The sequence below is a fragment of the Myxocyprinus asiaticus genome, chromosome 33 (genome assembly GCF_019703515.2).
Source record: "Myxocyprinus asiaticus isolate MX2 ecotype Aquarium Trade chromosome 33, UBuf_Myxa_2, whole genome shotgun sequence".
Classification (NCBI taxonomy): Eukaryota; Metazoa; Chordata; class Actinopteri; order Cypriniformes; family Catostomidae; genus Myxocyprinus; species Myxocyprinus asiaticus.
The window spans coordinates 15134750-15156968 of NC_059376.1; the positions used below are offsets into that span (position 1 = coordinate 15134750).

Sequence of the window (22219 nt, forward strand, 5' to 3'; positions counted from 1 at the left end):
CAAGTCCATGTCCATGTTTATGTTTGTTCTCATGTTTGGATTCATGTTTTGGAATACACCTTGTAAATAAACTGCACTTGGGTTTGTCGCACTTCATTGTCATCGTCTCTTCGTCTATCTGTAGCCAGCCAATGGTACAGAATACTCGACTCACCAAGATGAACCCAGCGGTTCAGGTACTTCGTCTACATCAGGAAGGCCTTTCCATTGAGGAATATGATGAGGACTTTTGTGTTCTGGTCAGCAGGGTCGATTTTAATGAGATTGCCCTCAAGGACTGTTTTCGCTTTGAGCTGAATGAGCCAATCTCCTCCTTGATGCCAGGCGGCCGGAGTACCTACAGCCTGACTCAATTTATTGACCTTGCCCTACTGATATGTGGTTCATTGTTCACTATGGGGGAGGTGGACACCGAACCAGAGTTCCACATCACTGCCGCCGAGCCAGGGTCCCACATCAGGCCGTCGAGCCAGGTTCCCACGTCACGGCCGCCGAGCCAGGGTCCCACGTCACGGTTGATGAACCATGGTCCCACGTCACGGTCGACGAGCCAGGGTCCCACGTCACGGTCGATGAGCCAGGGTCCCACGTCATGGTCGCAGAACTTGTACCAACTTCTGCCCCTAATCCTGAGTCTGCTCCATGCCATGTCACATCCACGCCTGAGTCTGCCCCATGCCATGTCACAGCCACGCCTGAGTCTGCCCCATGCCATGTCACAGCCACGTCACAGCCACGCCTGAGTCTGCCTCATGCCATGTCACAGCCACGCCTGAGTCTGCCCCATGCCATGTCACAGCCACGCCTGAGTCTGCTCCATGCCATGTCACATCCATGCCTGAGCCCGTCACAATAATGCCTCAGTCTGCTTCACGCCATGTCACAGCCGAACCTCAGTCTGCTCCATGCCATGCCACAGCCAAGCTTCAGTCTGCTCCATGCCATGTCTCAGCCAAGCCCCAGACTGCTCCATGCCATGTCACAAGCAAGCCTCTGCTCCACTGTCCTGGGCCACCTCTGCTCCACTGTCCTGGGCCACCTCTGCTCCACTTTCCTGGGCCGCCTCTGCTCCACTGTCCAGGCCCGCTTCTGCTCCACGGTCCAGCGCTCATGCCTGCCACGGCCAACGAGTCAGCATTGTTGTGGCTTCTGCCACCTCTGTGAAACATCACTCTTGATGTCTTGGGGTTTTGATGCCAGAAGATAGACTTTATTATCAGAGATAAAAAAGCAGAGTTGCTCCCAGCACAACTGAACTTTCTGTGTTGGGAAAAGAGCAAGCTCGTTCGTAAGGCAAACCATCAGGGAGACCGAGTCCAACTCCAAACCAAGAAAAGAGATGCTCTGAACCGGGAGGAGCTTGCTCTTTTCCCAGTTGACCCGAAGCCCTAGTCGGCTGAGGTGTGAGAGCACCAGGTCCCTGTGTGCGCATAACACGTCTCAAGAGTGAGCTAAGATTAGCCAGTCATCAAGATAGTTAAGAATGCGAATGCCCACCTCCCTTAACGGGACAAGGGCAGCCTCTGCGATGTTCGTAAAGACGCGAGGAGACAGGGACAGACCGAAAGGGAGGACTTTGTACTGATACGCCTGACCCTCGAACGTGAACCGCAGGAAGGGTCTGTGTCAAGGAAGGATCGAGACGTGAAAGTACGCATCCTTCGGGTCTACCGCCGCGAACCAATCTTGATGCCGGACGCTAGCTAGAATGCATCTTTGCGTCAGCATCTTGAACGGGAGTCTGTGTAAAAGCACGGTTCAGTACTCGCAAGTCCAAGATTGGCCGCAACCCACCGCCTTTTTTCGGTACGATGAAGTAGGGGCTGTAAGACCCTTTCTTCATCTCGGCTGGAGGGACAGGTACTATCGCGTCCTTCCGTAGGAGGGTAGCAATCTCCGCGCAAGGTAGCAGCGTTTTCGTCTTTCACCAAGGTGAAGTGGATACCACTCAACCTGGGTGGATGCCCGGCGAAGTGAATCACACAGCCAAGTCGGACGGTCTGGACCAGCCCTCGTGACGGATTGGAAGGCGCAAACCATGCGTCCAAGTTCCGTGCAAGGGGGACCAAAGGGACAACGTCGTCGGACGTACCGGCAGGTGGGGGATCTTGAGCCGCACCGGGGCAGGATATGCCGGCTAGCATCCATCTACTGCTCTACCATCGAGAACTGCTGGGCAAAGTCCTCGATGGTGTCACCGAATAGCACCGCCTGGGAAATGGGGGCAGCAAGGAATCGTGTCTTGTCGGCCTCACCCATCTCGACCAGGTTGAGCCAAAAGTGGCTCTCCTGGACCACTAGTGTGGCCATCGTCCGCCCGAGAGACTGCACCGTGACCTCCATCGCTCAGAGAGTGAGGTCGGTCGCCGAGCGCAGTTCCTGCATCAATCCCGGGGCAGAACTACCCTCGTGCAGTTCCTTTAGCGCCTTGGCGGACTTGCAGGAGAGCCATGGCGTGCAGGGCAGAGGCGGCTTGTCCAGCGGCACCGTAGGCCTTGGCAGTCAGAGACGACGTAAACCTACAGGCCTTGGACAGGGGCTTTGGGCACCACGCCAGATGGCGGCGCTCTGCGGGCATAGGTGCACCGCGAGCGCCTTTATCCACCGGGGGATTACCGAATAACCCTTGGCTGCCCCACCATAGAGGGTAGTGAGGGCGGGGAAGCTGAAAAGATCGGGACCGAGCAGTAAAAAGTGCCTCCCGCGACCTTGTCAGCTCTTCATGCACTTCCGGGAAGAAAGGAACGGGGGCGGGGCGTGGCTTTGAGCGGCGCCGCGGGCCCAGGAACCAATCACCGAGCCGCGAGGGTACAGGGAAGAGCGGTGAAATCCACTCTAACCGACGCTCGTGGCTGCCCGGGAAAGTATGTCGTCATCTCCGCGTCAGCCTGTGACTGGGCGATCGACCCCCAAGGGAGGAGCCCAGCTGAGGCTTCCGACCGGACGAGCCCACTCTCCGATGCTGTGCTCGAGAGCTCATCACTTTCGCGGGCTCCGAATAAGAGGTCGAACTCACCACGAGACGAGCCGGCGGACTCACCTGGAAGCCCGATCGGGGCAGACGAGCATGCTGGGGAATGGGAGGTCCGCGGGGGGATACCCGGCGGAGGTGGTCCCATTGGGGTCCCCAAATCGCCCCCAGTGCTAGCCGCGCTGGCCTCAAACCCGTGGGTAAAAGGACCAAGGCGGGAGCCTCTGGGGTGGCTCGCTTTCTTACGAAGGCGAGCCGCGACCGCAGCGTTGCCATGGACATATTTTCGCAATGAGAACATGACCATCCACGAATGCTGTCTCCGCGTGAGCAGTGCCCAGACACGAAAGACAGTGATCGTGACCGTTAGAAGGCGAGAGATAACGAGCACAACCAGGAACAACACACAATCGGAAAAGCGTCTTTAAAAAGACGTGTCTTTAAAAAGACGTTCCATGTGTGCGTTCTTTTAGAGAAATATATACTCTTTTAGAGGGGAAAAATGCTCTTTCAGAAAATATACTCTCTAGTGCACCAGTGCAGAGGAGGGAGAAGCCGCTGAAATGCGCCGTCAGATCCAGCAGAGGTGAATGAACAGTAGTATTCAGCTCAATGAGCATGACCGTTCGCCTCCGAAGAGAAAATCTGAATGAGTGGTTGCATACCAGCTCCTTTTATACTCGTATGTCCGGGGGAGTGGCATGCAAATACCACTCGCCAATTTTCATTGGCCTTTTATCAAAGACCAGAGGTGTCTCGGGCTCCCAAGAGTGACCCCTAGTGTCACTACATCGACACCAACCTTATCCCCTAAAGACCCCAAACAAGATTTAGTCACCAGGAGATAGAGGCAGCAGTAAGAAGAGTCACTTTAAAGCCAACAATAGTTACAGCTAAACAACTTAAAATGTTTAAATGTTCATTGTTTTTTGAGAGAAAGAAAAATGCACAAAAATGATCCTTTACTTTGCCAAATTGTTAGTTTTACGCTACAATTTAGTAGCTTGATCCTGAAACACCATCTAAAATCTTTCTAGAGGCTGAAAAGTACTGGTAGTTGACATGAAATACTTTTGGGTAGCTAGCATGTCCTGCTATGTGTCATGCTATACTCCATCTAAAACTATTTTAAACAGCATTTTGCTAATTTATTCATGTAGTTTTTAAGACCATATTAATTAAGGGACTACAAGGAATATCTTTAAAAAATTCAGAACCATTTAAAATGAACTAGTGAAGGCAAAAATTTGATATTTTTTAAAAAGAAATTAAAGAAATATTCACTGTCCCTTAAATGTTCACTTTAAAGTGAAATTTTACCTAAAATTTTGATGTAAAAAAAAAAAAAAAAAAAAAACTCATTGGAAATGTTGTGTCAACTACCCATATATGTTTGTCAGTTCATTTATTTCAATGTTAAATGGATAGTGGTTAAAAATGAAAATTCTGTCATCATTTATTCACCCTAATTTTGTCCAATAAAACCTGCATGCTTTTCTTTTTTATGGGAACACAAAAGGAAATGTTGGGCAGTGTGTTAATCTCAGTAACCATTCACTTTAATTGCATCTTTTTTTCCATTCAATGGAAGTAAATGGTGACTGAGTTCATTCTGCCTAACTTTCATGTTCCAGAGACAAAAGAAAGTCAACTTGGTTAGGAGCAACATGAGGGTGAGCAAATGATGATGGCATTTTTATTTTTTAATAAACTATCCCTTTAAGAGAAACCTTGAAAATACTTTAAGTAAATTTGAATTTCACTGCTATATTTCAACTCATTTAACTCATTAGGGAATGTAATTTCTGTCCTAATGATATTCATTGCTTTGTCCTCTAAACATGGACTAAAACATCTTTATAGAATTATAGATTATATAGATTTCTATGAAAAAACACTGATACAATTTCACTGAATAGAATTAAGCTCTTCATAATAATCCAAACCTTAGTAAATCTTACCTAAAGGGTTGAGTACAGCAGCCCTGTGACCTCATGCTGGACTACTGCAGCATTTCCAGGAATATCCCTTGCTAAAACAGGCAGACCTAAATCCATTGCCTACACCAGATAGCAATATATTAATGCTGTTTGGCCTTGTGGACATTGTATTTACATTAATGTATTTGGTAGATGCTTTTATCCAAAGTGAATTAAAGTGCATTCAAGGTATTCTTTTTATCAGTAGCCTATCTGGTGCTATTACTAGTGCCATGGTCTACCAGTTAAGCTACAGCAGTGGTTCCCAAACTTTTTACAGAGGCGTACCCCTCCAAACATTCAACACCCTTTTGCATACCCCCTCTATAATGCATGAAAACATTCACACATGGTATTTTGAAAATATGTATATTTAACACAACAGCATTGTAAAACAACTCCCTTATATTAAACATGTTATACGTGTACATCTTTTGTACATGTTATATATATCATAAAGACATTGAATAAATGGCTTACCAATTAATAGATGGGTGTGCTATGACTTAACTGCATATCTTTTAAACTCCCCCCTCATCATGTTGCGGAAGCAGGACAGAGTCCCAGCACTTGATAAGAGCTGCCGATATGCAAGAATATATTAGCTGGCAGTACTGTGTCAGGAATTGAGCATCACTGCAGGTATGGAATTGCAGGGAAGTATCCGCGCAATTGCGTGGTCAGCTCAAGGTGCTTTTTGATGTCACATTTGACAAATGGTTGAGCTAATTTGCTGATGAAAAAAAAAAAAAAAAAAAAAACAGGACTCTAGGGTGTGGGCAAATGAGAGTAAAAATGACTGGGTGACTGTTGAAAATTATTTGGCCTCACTGGTGCAAGTGACATCTGTCACCAAAACGTATACATTTTTATCATCAGAATCAAAAGTCCCTGTGCATCTTACCTTGCAAATTACAATTCAAACTGTGATTAAAACAAATGAATAAATAAACTAAAATCGTGGAAGACTTACAAGTGTCAGTCTGGTAAAACAGTGAAGTAACATTTTACTAGGCGATCACTTAGCTAAGTCACCTGGCACCAGTGTACTGGGCTGGTGAAAAAAGTATTTGAATCACGTATGTTGTGCACTTAAGTACAGCGCATGTGTAAATGGATTTTGAACCGCAAAAGATAGGGTTATTTCATTGCGTGCTATTTATCTGACCTTTATGACATGACCATTTTGGTGTTCCTACACTAAAGGGCGCACAAAATAATTTTTTTGCAAGTAAGAAATTCATGAACTCTGTGCGTTATTTTAGACTAAAATACGCATACCCCAGTTTAGGAAACGCTGAGCAACAGGAACAGTAACTGCAAACAAGCAATTAAAGGGATAGTTCACCCTAAAATGAAAATTCAGTCATAGTTTAGTCATCCTTGTGTTGTTATAACTGCATAATATGTTTTCTTTTTCTTTTCTTTTTCTTTTTTTCTTTTTATCCCCTTTTCTCCCAATTTGGAATGCCCAATTCCCACTGCTTAGTAGGTCCTTGTGGTGGCGCGGTTACTCACCTCAATCCGGAAGGAGACAGTCAATCCGCGCATCTTATCACGTGGCTCATTGTGCATGACACCGCGTAGACTCACAACAAGTGGAGGCTCATGCTACTCTCCACGATCCATGCACAACTTACAACTCGCCCCATTGAGAGCGAGAACCACTAATCGTGACCACGAGGAGGTTACCCCATGTGACTCTACCCTCCCTAGCAACCGGGCCAATTTGGTTGCTTAGGCGACCTGGCTGGAGTCACTCAGCACACCCTGGATTCGAACTTGCGACTCCAGGGGTGGTAGTCAGCGTCAATACTTGCTGAGCTACCCAGGTCCCTTATTTTTATTTTCTTAACACAAAGGGAGAAATTGTGAAAAAAAATGTTGTGCTCGGTGATGTCATACAATGGCAGTTTATGGTGACCATCTCTTCAAGCTTCAAAAGGACGTAAAATTATAATTCAAAAGTCTGATTATTATTCCATGAGACTCATGATTGTTATAAAAGCATATGATGAAACAAACTGAAATCTACTGTATTATTTTGTAAAATTGTTGACTGACCGTTGATCTCCTGTTCGCATTTATGAGACTGCAGGAGAGAAATAGTTCTCTCACGCAGCCACCTCAAAACTCATTTTATATAAAAACAAACAGCAATTGTGACAACAGAGCACAACACAGCTGCACACAAACCAGAGAACAGAATATACTAAATATGTCCGACGAGTTTGTAGTCAGAGAATAAATGCATTTCTATGCCCAGCCTCATTTGTTTGAAACAGAGTCCTCAATCAAACAGAGAGACAGAGGAGGCAGGAATGTCCGTCAACTCTCCTCCATTCTGAATCGGTGAGTATTTGTGATAAACCTGAAGAGAGTGAGACCTCAGCGAAAACATTTGGAAGGTGTAACACTCTTGGCCAAAATCAAGTCATTTTTGACTGGCTCACGAGATGCTGGCTTCAATATACTGTTATGAGAAAATTGTTGGACCAGTGGCAGTTCATAGCGGGCGGAGTTACCCGGCACGATGCCAAAATTAGAAACCAAGCTATCGACAGAATGTTCTGTCGCTCGTCACTGCTGGTTAGGACAAAAACTCTAATTAACATAGAAAAGATACCTTATATCGCAAGTCGTTTGCTGTCAGGTTAGGTGTGACTGTGGCTGCCTTCAGCATCCTCTATCTCTCTGTTTGACATGTTTAGTAAGTTGGGTTCTCTGGTTTGTGTGCAGCTGTGTTATGTTTTGTTGTTACTATCGATTTGGCAGACCTGTTTTTAGATAAACAAAATAAGTTTTTGTTTGAACACCCCATGTCACAAGGAGGCTGCGTGAACTGTTGACCAAACGTTGCTCTCCTGTGTGCGTTCATGAGACTGCACGAGAGCAACGTTTAGTCAACAGTTTCACTACATAAAATGTTAGATTTTGGTTAGTTTCTCACCAAACCTTATCGTATGCTTTCAGAACAATCATGAGTCTCATGGAATAATGTATTAGACTTCTGAATTATACTTTTACATTCTTATGAAGCTTGAAGAGTTGGTCACCATAAACTGCCATTGTATGACATCACTGAGCACATCATTTTTTTTTACAATTTCTCCAAAGAAAAAAAAAAATCATATGGGATTACAACAACACAGGGGTGAGTAAACAATGACTGAATTTTCATTTTTGGGTGAACTATTCCTTTAAGTAACATGAGCTAATTGACTGTAGTCAAAGTACTTTTCCTTTTAATTTTGGAACTGTTTTTATGTATAACACCATTTTTACTTCAATTCTGTACAGATATTATGGTCATTTTAATCTAGGCTAGTTCACACACAGTGTGATAAAACGATATAGAGCTGTGAAGGAAAATATTATAAGAGCTATTTAGCACTTTAATCCCACTGCGATTTGAACTAATCTGGTCAATTTGAAAACAGATTAACTAGATCTCATCCTGTCCAATGACGATATTGTGGTCACAATATCATGTCTAATAAAAGACAAGTGTAGTAAACAAACACTGGTCCCTGTATGTTATTGTTTGGACAAATAGATGGCAAAAAGCCACCTCAAAATGTTCTGATTGGCTAATACATACGGGGCACAACTGAATTTTGTTGTGCAGTTTACAGAGCCTAGAACACACACAGAGACATGACAGATTTATTTCTCAGGACACCTATATCTGTCAGGTACAAGAGGCATTTTACATCAAGTCCTAACCAGGCGATGAGATAAAAACCTCTTAATGTAATACTAGAAATCATAGAAAAATAGAAAATTTTGTAATAACCAGCCACAACCTCGCTTGTCAATCCCTTGGTTTTCATTTTTGTGACATCACACTTGAGGAATGTAAAGAGTACTAGAATGATTCATGAGAACAACTGAAATAAGCACACACGTGTATAAGTCAGCATATGTGGGTCTGCAGTGGAATTGCGCCTGGTAAATGTGCTATTCATTAGCGCGCGCTCTCTGCGCTGGTTTAGCGCCCCATTCGCTAAAGGAATTTTGCAGATCAGGCAACAATGCAAACCCGCTCACACAATCTATGCTGAATGCAACGTGCAGGCGCAAATCCATTCTTGCAGGCTGATTCCGAGTGCTGTTTAGTATAGGATCCAGCAGACCATTGTGATCTAACACATTCTGCCAGGACTGAACAGCATTAATCCATTATTGAGATCCAGACATCTGAATCATCTCTTTAACATGTCGAAAATGCAAATGACTGTGCCGCATATCTGGTTATAAGACGGTTATAACACTCTTCTCCATCATTTTGTATAAATTGATTAATTATTTCAGCCATGATCGATAGAAAATGTTCTCTTTTAAAGAAAATGTTTTTGCTTTAATTGCGCAATGTAAATGGCACCGGGCAAATTGCACAGAGTTTTGTGAAGGAAGTGCAATCTATAATGAGTCTAATTTACATAGAAAGGAGGCATGTTTGCATGGAAAGAAATACCAGTGACTTCTTTTAAATACTCGTGATGGCTGGTGAATATGACACATGCTTTTGCGTTAAAATACCACATGCAAAATTGGTGCAACCTTTTAGTGAAATCACCCTTGAGACTTTGAAGATCGAGCAGGGAGTGAATGATGGAGATGAAAGTAAAAAAGAGCAGATCAAAGGCATGAGAAGATTTAAGGTGAAGTTTATTACCTCTTGACACTTTCCTCAACCTCTGCGTTAAACACTGGATCTATCTCAAACGAGACATAAACTATTTAAAGGGAAAGTTCATCCACAAATTAAAATTCTGTGCTTTATTTATTTTTTTTGGACAAATTCTCAAGTTGTTCCAAACTGGTTTCCTTTAGGGGAACACAAAAAGAGAAAGAATATGAAGACTTTTCATATAGAACTTTCCAACCAAACCACAGTGACTTGGAATACAGCATTCAAGTCGTATGGACTACTTTTATCATAATTTTTTGATGCTATTTTTTTATTTTTTTATTTTTTTTTGGGTTTCACAGATGTGGTCACTATGAACTGTCACCATATGGAAAGAGCTGTGAAGATTCTCATAAAATCTCTACTTTTGTGTTCCACAAAAAACCAAAAAAACCAAAAAAACAAAAAACAAAACACAATTTAATCAGTGAGATAAACACTTTGAAATGTAATTCAACTTAATTAATTAATAATAAAAAAACTATACAAAAAAAGAACATAATACCAATTACATTTGTTCAGTAAGCAATATTAAATTAAATTTGTCTACTTTCTACTCTATAATTGGTTTTGAAATATCTTTTGAGTTTTTCTGAAATAATACATATACAGAATTTTCCAATACTGCTTGGAAGCAACTGCAGTAATAATCCTCACATTTACGCAATGACAGACTGTAGCAATATTGCAACTTGAGTTAATTTTAGTTCACATTTTTTTCACATGAGAATCTGAGGCCATGTGCTCTAAAAGAAACATGAACTGGCCCTTATGAAAAGTGACTTCAGGTCACACTGTGATGAGAAATGAGATGTCAAAAGTTCCTATGGCTTATCTTTGCTTATAAGCAATTTTAGCACAAATCCTAAATGGCTTTTTCCCCTCTTGCTCTTTTTTCTTGCCTCTCATCTACTTTGTAAAATACTGTCAATAATACCAAATCATGGCCTGTGGACAAGACGTTTCATACTGATCATAATTTCCTACATGGCCAGTTGTCCAGGGGTAAAAACACATTTGAAAATCCCGTAGATATTCTGATATTAGGGTCAGGGCAGGGTTGTTGCTCAATCTGATTCATTACGATGACAAGCTTTGCATGTATTAGCTGGCCGGGACAGCTGTAGCCGCCACAGCACATGCAATTTAGGTCAAAGATGATATGAGCGCGTGAGAATGGCAGACCCTCTGAACAAATCCTGTTTGTTTTCATTCCACTATCTGCCTATTTATATTGTCTGAGTGAAATGCAATATTTGATGCACATTTGAATACAATACTAATAGCAAATTTTGAGATTATTGGACAACTAAAGCTACTGGTTAAGACGAAACTGTGCAATCAGCTTTTTAGCAGGAAATGCAGTTTAATCGCACTCCAAAGGAGTAGAACATGTAAGGTCAATTATTATACGCAAGTACAATTTAGATAAAAATAAAGCCAAATGATCTTTACATTAGTTTAAAAAAAAAAAAAAAATTGGTCAATTGATGTATATAGCTGTATATCACAGCATTTGAGTCCTTAAAAGGTCCTTTAAAGGTACAGTCTGTATTTTTTGTTTATGTTGTGCTGACCGATTGGGCTTGACACTGATCAGCTACAACATTAAAACAACCTGACTAATATTGTGTAGGTACCCCTTGTACCGACAACACAGCACCAACCCACATCTCAGAATAGCATTTGTACAGGATACAGGTCTTCATGGGTCCACCCTAACCTGAGGACCAGAGACCCGACCCGGGACATGTATGGGTTCGGATCTACGTTTTATACAGTAAGCCAGGTCCAGGTCGGGTCTCATTCTATTGCTGCGGGTCCCGGGTCTGTTTAACATTATGTATAATACCCGAGTTGATCCGAGAAGACCCAGCTGTGATCAGACAGTGCTGCTGATGATAGGGCTGTGTGTGTGTGTGTGTGTGTTGTAACTAAGTTGCAACATTGTAAAATTAGGATGAGAAAGTGTGGGTGGGAAATAAGGTGAAAAACGGAGCGGAGCCACAAAGAGCTGAATGACGTCAGAGGCAGAGCGGAGGCACATGATAGCAAATTAGCAATGCTAACGTTAGCAGCCGTGGCAATGAACGAGCAATCGTTATTATATTTCAAAAGGGCAAACAGTCAAAGTTATCTTATGTGAGATACAAAAAAACTGCAAATCTGATTCTAAACAAGTCGCGTTTTTCATCCGTCACCGTGACAGCAAGTGGACTTTAGAAGCTGAAATAATGAGTGGACTAGCTTTGCTGTTTCAACCAGCAAAAGAGGAATCACAGAAAACCTGGATGTATTTTACCAACTTTCTTGGCAAGGAGGATGGATTATATGCATCACGGCCAGGCTCAGGGGAGAAGGCTACTAACGTTACATTAGGTAAGACACAAAGTTTTGTTTTCACAACTTGTAAATTAACTTGTTAATAGCAATCAGCTGTGAAATCGGTGTCAAACGCTTTCAAATAATAGAAGGGTCCAGTTTAGGTCCGTAATTTCTCAGTTCTGCATAGGTACGGGTCCAAGCTAATACATTTCACCTGGGTAATACACATCTCTTTGGGTTCGGGCACTAATTTTTGGACCCGTGAAGACCTCTAGTACAGAGTGATTATCTGAGTTACCTTAGACTTTGTCAGTTCAAACCAGTCTGGCCATTCTCTGTTGACCTCTCTCATCAATAAGGCATTTCCGTCCACAGAACTGCATCTCAATGGATGTTTTTTGTTTTTGGCACCATTCGGAGTAAATTCTAGAGACTCTAGGAATTCATTTTTGTGTGTTGTAGGCTGCACCCTGAAGAAGGTATTTTTGCTGATATGCATAGGTTTGCAGCCCTCTTTTTTCCATTGTTTTTAACTATTGTTATAGCCATTGACAATAAAGGCTTTTACTATATTTTTTATCTGGAACTGAGCCTTGATTTTCCTTTTTCTTTTTAAATTCTAGAGACTGTTGTGTGTGAAAATCCCAGGAGATCAGCAGTTACAGAAATAGAGATCACATTTCTCCCCCATTCTGATGGCTGATGTGAACATTAACTGAAGCTCCTGACCTGCATCTGCGTGATTTTATGCACTGCAGCCACACGATTGGCTGATTAGGTAATCGCATGGATGATTGTTGGTGCCAGATGGGCTGGTTTGAGTATTTCTGTAACTGCTGATCTCCTGAGATTTTCACACACAACAGTCTCTAGAATTTACTCAGAATGGTGCCAAAAACAAAAAACATCCAGTGAGCGGCAGTTCTGTGGACTGAAATGCGTTGTTGATGAGAGAGGTCAACAGAGAATGGCCAGACTGGTTCGAACTGACAAAATCTACGGTAACTCAGATAACTGCTCTGTGTAATTGTGGTGAGAAGAATATCATCACAGAATGCTATTCTGAGATGCGGGTTGGTGCTGTTTTGGTGGCACGAGGGGGACCTACACAATATTAGGTAGGTGGTTTTAATGTCGTGGCTGTATACTGACACCTAGAAGCGTGTGTACTGTTACCATCTGTTACCAAAGCCATTGTAGAAATGCACTATTCACAGTCTGCCAAGATTAATTAATTTATAAATTTTATTCCATGAATGAATGTGAACAATAATAGTGGGGTAACAGAGATCAAAAAGTAAAAAAGACAAAGTATTCTGCTGGTCATGTGATCTCAATATGGTGGCCCCCATGAGGCAACACGCTCAAAGTAAAATAAATAATAATAAAAAAAGGCTTTTATTTGTCTATTAATATGACTGGATTCTTTTATCTCTTGTAAGTATAAACATATTTTTCATGTTCTATTCATTTTTAAGAGGATTTTATGAGGAAAAATGAAATGAGTTTACATTTAAATACAACAGTGACTTACGACAACTACTTCGTATAGGTTATTTGTGTAAAAACAACTCTTGTTAGTGTACTTGTGTCCTTTTATCAGGGTTAAAGGGACAGTTTACCTAAAAATAAATATTCTTAATAGTCTTCATTCCAACAAAACAAGTAAATAAACACTGATTTTTCATTTTTGGGTGAATTATTGCTATATTGTTAATCTAAAAGCACAGATTTAAAATGATAAACTCAGGAAGCGGACTGAATTTTATTTTAAATATCACCAACAAAACTCAATTTAATTGGTTTAATTGGTTCAATTTAACAAGTATTCATTGTCATCAATCACAGTTAGCTACTGGCAACGCACCAGGAAAGTGGATTTCCTTCAGCACTTTTCAAGAATGCAGCTTTAAACATTATTTTTAAATCAAAACAAAGAGTAGGGGGAAAAACACAAGACATCTGTGATCCATTTGATGTCATCAACATGAGGCTGTCCCCTCCAAAGAAACAATGAATCTTACCCATCTCCAGATATTCTTATCAAACAAAAACACACCACAGCTTAAAAGAACATGTAAGGCACTGGCAGTGTCATCGGTTCGCCCCGAGCTAAACACACTCAATCAAGAAAGCGTTTGAACATCACTGGAGATGCAAATAGACAATCAAAAGAAACTGTTTCTCCACCTGATGTGCGAAAGTCAATAGAGAAACATCACAGCGCGTTGTGGTAAAATCAGTCGGGCTTGTGATGTGAGAATGCTTGTGGATGGGTCACTGTAGAAATATGCTACATTGAAACACACAATGTATTGAAGTTCAGGAGGAAATTAAGGAACATTGAAGCCACCATGAATAAACAGAAAGGATCTGTCATAAAGGTGCTGGGTGGCATTGACTCACTGGCAAGAAGCCAGTGGTGTGGGGGATGAGGTTCATATTTTAGTGCTCATATTGAAGATGTTTGGAGAATTTCTTTAAAAAAATTCCATGTGTTTCTACTCAGGTGGGTGGAAGGACAAAATATATAAAGAGTAAACAAATAAAATAAATGAGATGCAAAGAAAAAGTTAAATATAACATAAATACTTGTAGATGTGTATGATGTGATCTCAGTTTCTTGTTATCTTCTAGTTCATAGTCCACATTTTAGTGATCTGATCACAAAACATTCAAGACCACATTTAGATCTGTATTTAGTGCTGACCATATGTATCCAGATCACCAAAAACACATCTTAATACCAGGTGTAAACAGGGTCATTTCCTGCTTGGTGCCACTACCATCAACTTAATCCGTTACTTCCAGAAATGCCTCTAAGTTGCTTTGAATGAAGAGCATCTAGAGCCAACAAAGGTAAAGCAAACTTAGCAAAGTAGTTATGAAATCACTTCGGTGGTGGTGCAGGAAGTGGATTTCCGAAACGTTGGAAAACAAGTCGCTATCTTTATTACTTAATCTATTTATCTTTATTCTTTAAGTGTAATATGTCTACTGTTGCTTTCTGAGGGTGGCCACACTAAATTTTGTTGTATTGTATACAATAATAATAAATTGTCATGTCTTATGTCTATGGATGTTTTCACATTTGAGTCTTCTTTTAATCTGTACGTTCTTGTACGTAATTTTTCTGCTGTGCAGGCTTTTTTAAGCGCAGGATAGCAGCCTCAGGTGAGTTAAGTCCTGTCTTTCACCGGACCATGTTGACGTGTTAATTTTCCTCATCAAAAAATATATGCTTTTTTTAGGCAAGGTATGACATTTTTTTAATCTGCTGATTAAGAAGGTTATTTTCAACAAGATGGCGACTGCTTAACAGATTAAACTATCTTTTATTCTGTGTGAAAATCATGTTTAAAATACATTATGTTTCACAGCTCCGGTGAGTTTGTCGGTTTATTCTGTGTGTTTTGTTATTTTCTCTCCCTCATGTCTCGCAGGTGAAGCTGGCATGCATGATCAGTGTTTCCTTGGGAATATTGATTGTTCCCAGGGGAACGCTGATCATGCCACTAGCGTGCTAGCAACACCTGGTTCTCCTCTAATTCACTCCCTACTTAAACCCTTCGTGTTCTCAGTATCCTTGCTAGATTGTTGTTTGATGTGAAGTAACTTCCCTCACTCTCTCTGCCTAGTTGGTCCTGTCTCGTATTTCTGTTTGGTTGCCCGTCTCTGCCCACGTGTCGGGAGTGTGATTACCTTCCAGCTTGCTGTACGCTTGTTCTCTGTGCTCACGAATCTGCAGGATTCCTCATCTCTGCCCATTTGTCGGGAAAGTGATTGATTTCCAATCTGCTGGCTGTTTTCCTGTGCACCTCTCTACGCTTCTACGAAGGATTCCTACGAATATACTCCTGACTTCCACAACGCACAAACTCATCTACGAACACACCCTTCACGGATCTGCCCATTGTGCGGCTATGATGCAACATTAGGTTTATTGTAGGCTACATCACAGGCCTATTCTATCCTATAGCTATTTTTTTTTACATCATAACTGTTATTGATTAATGTTCTTTACCGAACAGTTGTCATATTAGATCAATGGCTAATGCATGACTGCATGTTGTGAAATACACGCAACTTTTCAGTGCATTTTTTCTCTTGTAGATTTGGCTTGCCTGTTAATTATTTTCAACAATGTCCTGTTTTAATATGTTGAGTAACTTTTACTTGGTGATTTCTATTAGAACATGCTATTAGTGTTGCTCTATTGGTCCTGCACTATTCATTTAGTTGTTTTCAATAAATATGCCTGTATTTGCTAGCTTTGATTCAGTGAATGCATATCATGTTCTATATTTGATGTACAATGATCATATGTCACAGATAAATGCCCCATTTCCACTGAATTTAGTGTTGGATTTAGAATAGATTAAGTATTTCAAATAGGTCAGATAAACACTTTTTTACTGTTTTATGAAGGTTGCTTTCTTGTCAGACTAGTCGACTCCAAAATGTTTGTTTAAACATCAGTGAAATTAGTCGTTCTGCATATACATTCCTGTTGACTGTACATCATTTACAGCTAAAACCAACTCACTTTAGCCACCACTCAGTAGACTTTTCACCTGGAAACTTGAGCTCACACGTGTCCATTCATTCAACAATACTTTCAGCTTTGACCACTGAAGGCAGTGATTCGAATTTCAGCAAGCACAGACCGATTTTGGCAGCAGAACTTTTTACCTACTGTTGCCAAAATCACAGTGTGATCAGTCTGCCAAAGTTGGTCACAGGCCTATTCATTCCCACCTCAATTAGTACACCAAATTTCACAATGTTCTACCATATGGTTCCATGGACTGCCATAGACTCTCTGCAAGAATACGAAGAAAAAGCTATCAGAACAAAAATATCCTTTGGTGTTGAAGCAGAACATAAGATTAGGTTTCTATTGTAAAACCAGAGAAAACTTTCACAGGGTAGAGAAAGGAGGTATTTTGGCCTTGAGGTCTTGTCTTGAAGTCTGCAGTCCTCTTGTAACCCTTTCCCCAGACACTCTTCAGGACAGAAACATATTTTGCCTCAGGCCAGTTTTTTCTTCAAAAATTTCTCTTTATTTCCAAAAATATTTGACCACATCTGTGACTAGTCTGACTTTATTCCACCCGAAGGGGGAGAGTGACCTCTCCACGGGGTTGGCAGAGTGGCAGCACCTCAGCTTGGCACATAATCTGGAGTGGCAGATGGCCTGCCACAGGCTAGCCATTAGCTCCTAGCAGCTAAGAAGCCTCCCAAAGCAACATAAAGCACTGCAGGTATTCTCGTAGTCCAGAGCTTAGCCTAGTCCTCTTCATAACTCCTCCCCATCCCAATCCTTTCCATGCTTCCATTGCTCTAGCTCTGGTGAGCCTCTGAATGCCTCAGATAGGTCCAGCTTAAAGGATGCTAATGTTGTTATCTTTGCTTCATCCAATTAGTGCTACATTGGAACTGGCAGAATCATGTTGCTCTTAGTGTGCCAATACTAAAACTGCTCAAATCAAATCAAATCACTTTTATTGTCACACAACCATATGCACAAGTGCAACAGTGGGTGAAAGTCTTGGGTGCAGTTCTGAGCAAAATAGCAGTCATGACAGTGATGAGACATATATCAATTTACAATAAACATCAGATTGACACAACACAATTTACACAACACAATTTACAAAACTAATAGACACATAACTACACAACACAATAATAATATAAAATGTACAGTATACAATACACAAAATATAGAATACACATACACGTAATATAGAATACATATACTATAAAAATAGTATAAGTATATATAAAATATACATAGGTTGTATTGTACTGTATTGACATTCAGGCTGTCGGTTGATAGTCAGTTGCCAGTGTGTTGTTAAGAGAGAATATAATTTATGACAGTCCTGTGTGAGATAATAGATGAATAAAGTGCAGTGCTGATGTATATTGATCGTGAGAGATCAAGAGTTCAAAAGTCTGATTGCTTGGGGGAAGAAGCTGTCATGAAGTCGGCTGGTGCAGGTTCTGATGCTGCGATACCACCTGCCTGATGGTAGCAGTGAGAGCAGCCCATGGCTCGGGTGGCTGGAGTCTCTGATGATCCTCCAAGCTTTTTTCACACACCGCCTGGTATATATGTCCTGGAGGGAGGGAAGCTCACCTACGATGATGTGTCTGGCAGTTCGCACTGTAGGCTGTTTCAACATAGTCAGTGATCAGAACTACCACCGTCGTATTATCAGCAAACTTAATGATGGCATTGGAGCTATGTGTTGCCACACAGTCATGTGTGTACAGGGAATACAGGAGTGGGCTGAGAACACAGCCCTGTGGGGCTCCAGTGTTGAGGGTCAGTGATGAGGAGATGTTGCTGCCCATTCTAACCACCTGGCATTTGCTTGACAGGAAGTCCAGGATCCAGCTACACAGCGAGCTGTTTAAGCCCAGAGCCCGGAGTTTCACATCAAGCTTGGAGTGCACTATGGTGTTGAATGCTGAGCTGTAGTCTACAAACAGCATTCTCACATAAGTGTTCCTTTTTTCCAGGTGGGAGAGAGCAGTGTGTAGTGTAGATGCAATGGCATCATCAGTGGAGCGGTTGTTGCGGTATGAAAACTGCAGTGAGTCCAGTGAGGGAGGCAGCACAGAGCAGATGTAATCTCTGATTAATCTCTCAAAGCATTTGCTGATGATGGCGGTCAGAGCAACAGGACGCCAATCATTTAATCAAGTGATTTTGGATTGCTTTGGTACAGGCACAATGGTGGACGTTTTGAAGCATGTGGGGACTACAAACAAGGAGAGGGAAGGTTGAAAATGTCCATAAAAACACCAGCCAGTTAGTTCACGCATGCTCTGATGCCGTCTGGACCTGCGGCTTTACGGATGTTCACCCGTTGGAAGGATTGGGTTACATCCGCTACAGAGACGGAGAGTGAACTAACCTCTGTAGCTTCGGCTGCGAGAGCTCTCTCCGCGAGGGCAGTGTTATTTCCCTCTAAACGAGCATACAAATTATTAAGCTCATCCGGGAGAGAGTCAGCGGTGTTCACGGCAGAGTTTTTATTCCCTTTGTAGTCTATGATGATATTAATTCCCTGCCACGTGCTTCTAGAGTCGGTGGTGTTGAACTGTCCTTCAATCTTGTCCCTGTACTGGTGTTTTGCTGCTCTGATAGTTTTGCGGAGGGCATAACTGGCTTGTTTATGCTCCTCCGCATTCCCGGAATTAAAAGAAGTGCCGCGCAAACATCGCTATTAACCCATGGTTTCTGGTTGGGGTTGATCCATATTGTTTTGGTCAGAACAACATCCTCTACACACTTTCTGATGAAACACGTTACGCTATCAGCGTAAACCTCAATGTCGTCATCAGAGGCAGACTGGAACATCTCCCAGTCCACGTGATCAAAACAGTCTTGTAGCATAGAATCTGATTGGTCCGACCAGCACTGGATCATTCTGAGAGTGGGTGCTTCCTGTTTCAGTTTCTGCCTGTAAGCGGGCAGAAGGAGAATGGAAGAGTGGTCTAATTTGCCAAATGGTGGGTGGGGGAGGGATTTGTAGCCATTCTGGAAGGGAGAGTAGCAATGGTCCAAAACCCGGTCCCCTTGTGTGTTGAAACTGATATGTTGGTGGTATTTTGGTGCAATAGATTTGAAATTGGCTTTGTTAAAGTCCCCGGTCACAATGAACGCGGACTCAGGGTGTGCGGTTTCCTGCTCACTTTTACTCCTATACAGTTCCTTGAGTGTCCGGTCTGTGTCGGCTTGTGTAGGGATGTACACAGCAGTGATAATGACCGCTGTGAATTCCCTCGGGTGCCAGGATGGTCGACACAGAAGCATGAGAAATTCCAGATCACGAGAGCAGAAAGACTTGATAGAATGTACATTCCTCTGATAACACCAGGATTTGTTGATCATAAAACATACACCAACACCTCTGCTTTTACCTGAGAGGTCTTTCGCTCTGTCCCCTCGGTGCACGGAGAACCCCGCAGGTTCGATGGCTGAGTCTGGAATCTCCGCAGACATCCAAGTTTCTGTAAGGCAGATATTGCAGCAGTCCCTCGTCTCTTGTTGGAAAAAGATCCGCGCTCTCAGCTCACAGAACTTGTTGTCCAGAGATTGAACATTTGCCAGTAGAATACTGGGTAGCGAGGGTCGATTTGCATGACGTCTTACTCTGATGAGAACGCCAGCTCTATTTCCCCTTTTCCTTCTGCGTTTCCGCGGCCGGGCAGCCCAGACAAAGGGCTCTGCTGCCGTGTTTGTAAACAACGGGTTGGCATTGAGGAATTTGAAGTCTGGTTTTCAGTGTGCAATTGCAGAACCAATGTCCAAAAGTGTTTGTCTATAGTATACAATAAGGCAGACAACATCCAAGACAGAAAACATAAGAACTGTAAACAAAAAAACAAAAAAAATGCAATGTTGTATCGGAGCTCACAACACAGCAGCCATACTCGGCGCCATCTTGTAGCTTTGTTAAGCTTCTTGACAAAGAATGTGATGGCCATTTAGGTGATTTTAACAAGTCATGAAGTGAACTTCAACACGTGTGGAACCGCTTTAGCACTTTACCTGTGGTGACGTGACGCCAGCAGGAATGGGTGTTAATTGGAATAATTAGACACGGGTCTTTAATGACCATTCTTTCGAGGAACAGATTATCCAGGGTTTTTCCTGCAATTCAAAATTTCCATGGATAAATGCGCACTAAATGTGCTTTTCAGCTAAATCACATGAATCAGTTATCTGCGCAGCCCACTGTACAACGTGGCGCAACTAAAGCAGAGGAATCAGAGATTTTGTTTGTTCCCCATTCAAGTAGATAGGAGCTGTACTTGCATCATTAGAAAATAGCTGCCTGGAGGCATTACAATATATGGCCAACAAGTGACATAACTTTTTTTAAACTCATTTCTGAGATTTGCACAAAGACCACTCTTATGTATTAAGTAGTGCAGCGATTTCATCAAAACCAATCAAAGGACCATATAATTTTATTTAATGGGCCAGATAGGGCTGTGTGCTGCTAGATTAAGAGCCCTAAACTAGACAGCACTCTTGAGTCAATTTAACACACTCAGTCACAGAAACTGAGTTTGGACCAATGATGATGAGGGGGTTCTGAATGTGCCATTCTGTGAGACAAAGGATCAACAAATTGGACTGGACACACAATTACCACGCAAGACCCATTTATAAGACATCAGATATCACAGCACAGTGGCTTGTGGTGGACATTTGAGGAAGCAGAGTGCCATCTCAGTGTAAATTATTATTTTTTTTCAATATAAATTCCTATTTCAGTTCCAGTTGGCATTTAAATAGCTTTCAGGTTAAACCCATACAAATCTGAAACCATTTTGGGGGTGGGGGGGTCACGGGTGTTGAGGTCACAAATATAATGGTCCTCTTTGGACCTTTAATATAGTAAAAGCACTGAATGCAATAATTTTCTAAATAAAGGCTTAAAATGCGATAAATGTATAATTTTTGGTTTTAAAAGATACATATATTTTTAAAGTTCATACAGTACAAGACAATCACTGTGTCTACATTGCTAGCAATTGTCCTGTTTCAGTCATCTTTTCATCACTGATGTATCTTTAAAATGACATGACTGTGTCAGCTTGCAAGCAAAAAGAAAATATACATAATTATTTACTGCTCCTATATAAGTTGTCCCTTGTTTTTTTTTTTTCCTCCCAGTGGAATCTTAACACAATCTTTTCTTTAAGAATCCTAATGCTGCTCTTTTCCATACAAAAACTGTTCATCACTGCTGTCAAGGTCCAAAGAGAAAAAAAATCATAAAAATCATAAAAATACCATAAAAGTAGTACATATAACACAAAGCTGTTGTATGTCCCCAGAAAGCTTGGAATAAAGTGCACAAGTCATATGGACTACTGTTATGATGTCTTTATCCTGAACCTTTAATTACACTTAGAGTATTTGTCCTTTATGAAGCTTGACAGCTCCTGCTCACTATAATCTGTTATTCTATGGAATAGAGCTGCTTAAAATATCTATTTTTATGTTCCAAGAAAAAACCCAGCATATGGGTTTTGAACAACATAAGGGTGAGTAAATGAGTGAATAAAAGTACATTTTCCATTTTTAAGTAAACTACTCCTTTAACTGGTAGCTCATATTTGAGCACAGAACTGACAAGGACATACTCTAAATAAAATGGACTCTTTTAAAAGAAGACTCTTAGGAGATGCTGTACAAAACTCAGAATTAATTAAAGACAT

The 22219-nt window shown here is 41.7% G+C and overlaps 1 pseudogene; it reads right to left on the reverse strand.

Annotated features, from left to right (window-relative positions):
* Window positions 1-9624: 9624 nt before the first annotated feature.
* LOC127424591 (glycosyltransferase 1 domain-containing protein 1-like) overlaps window positions 9625-22219 on the reverse strand; it is a 46156-nt pseudogene continuing 33561 nt past the window's right edge.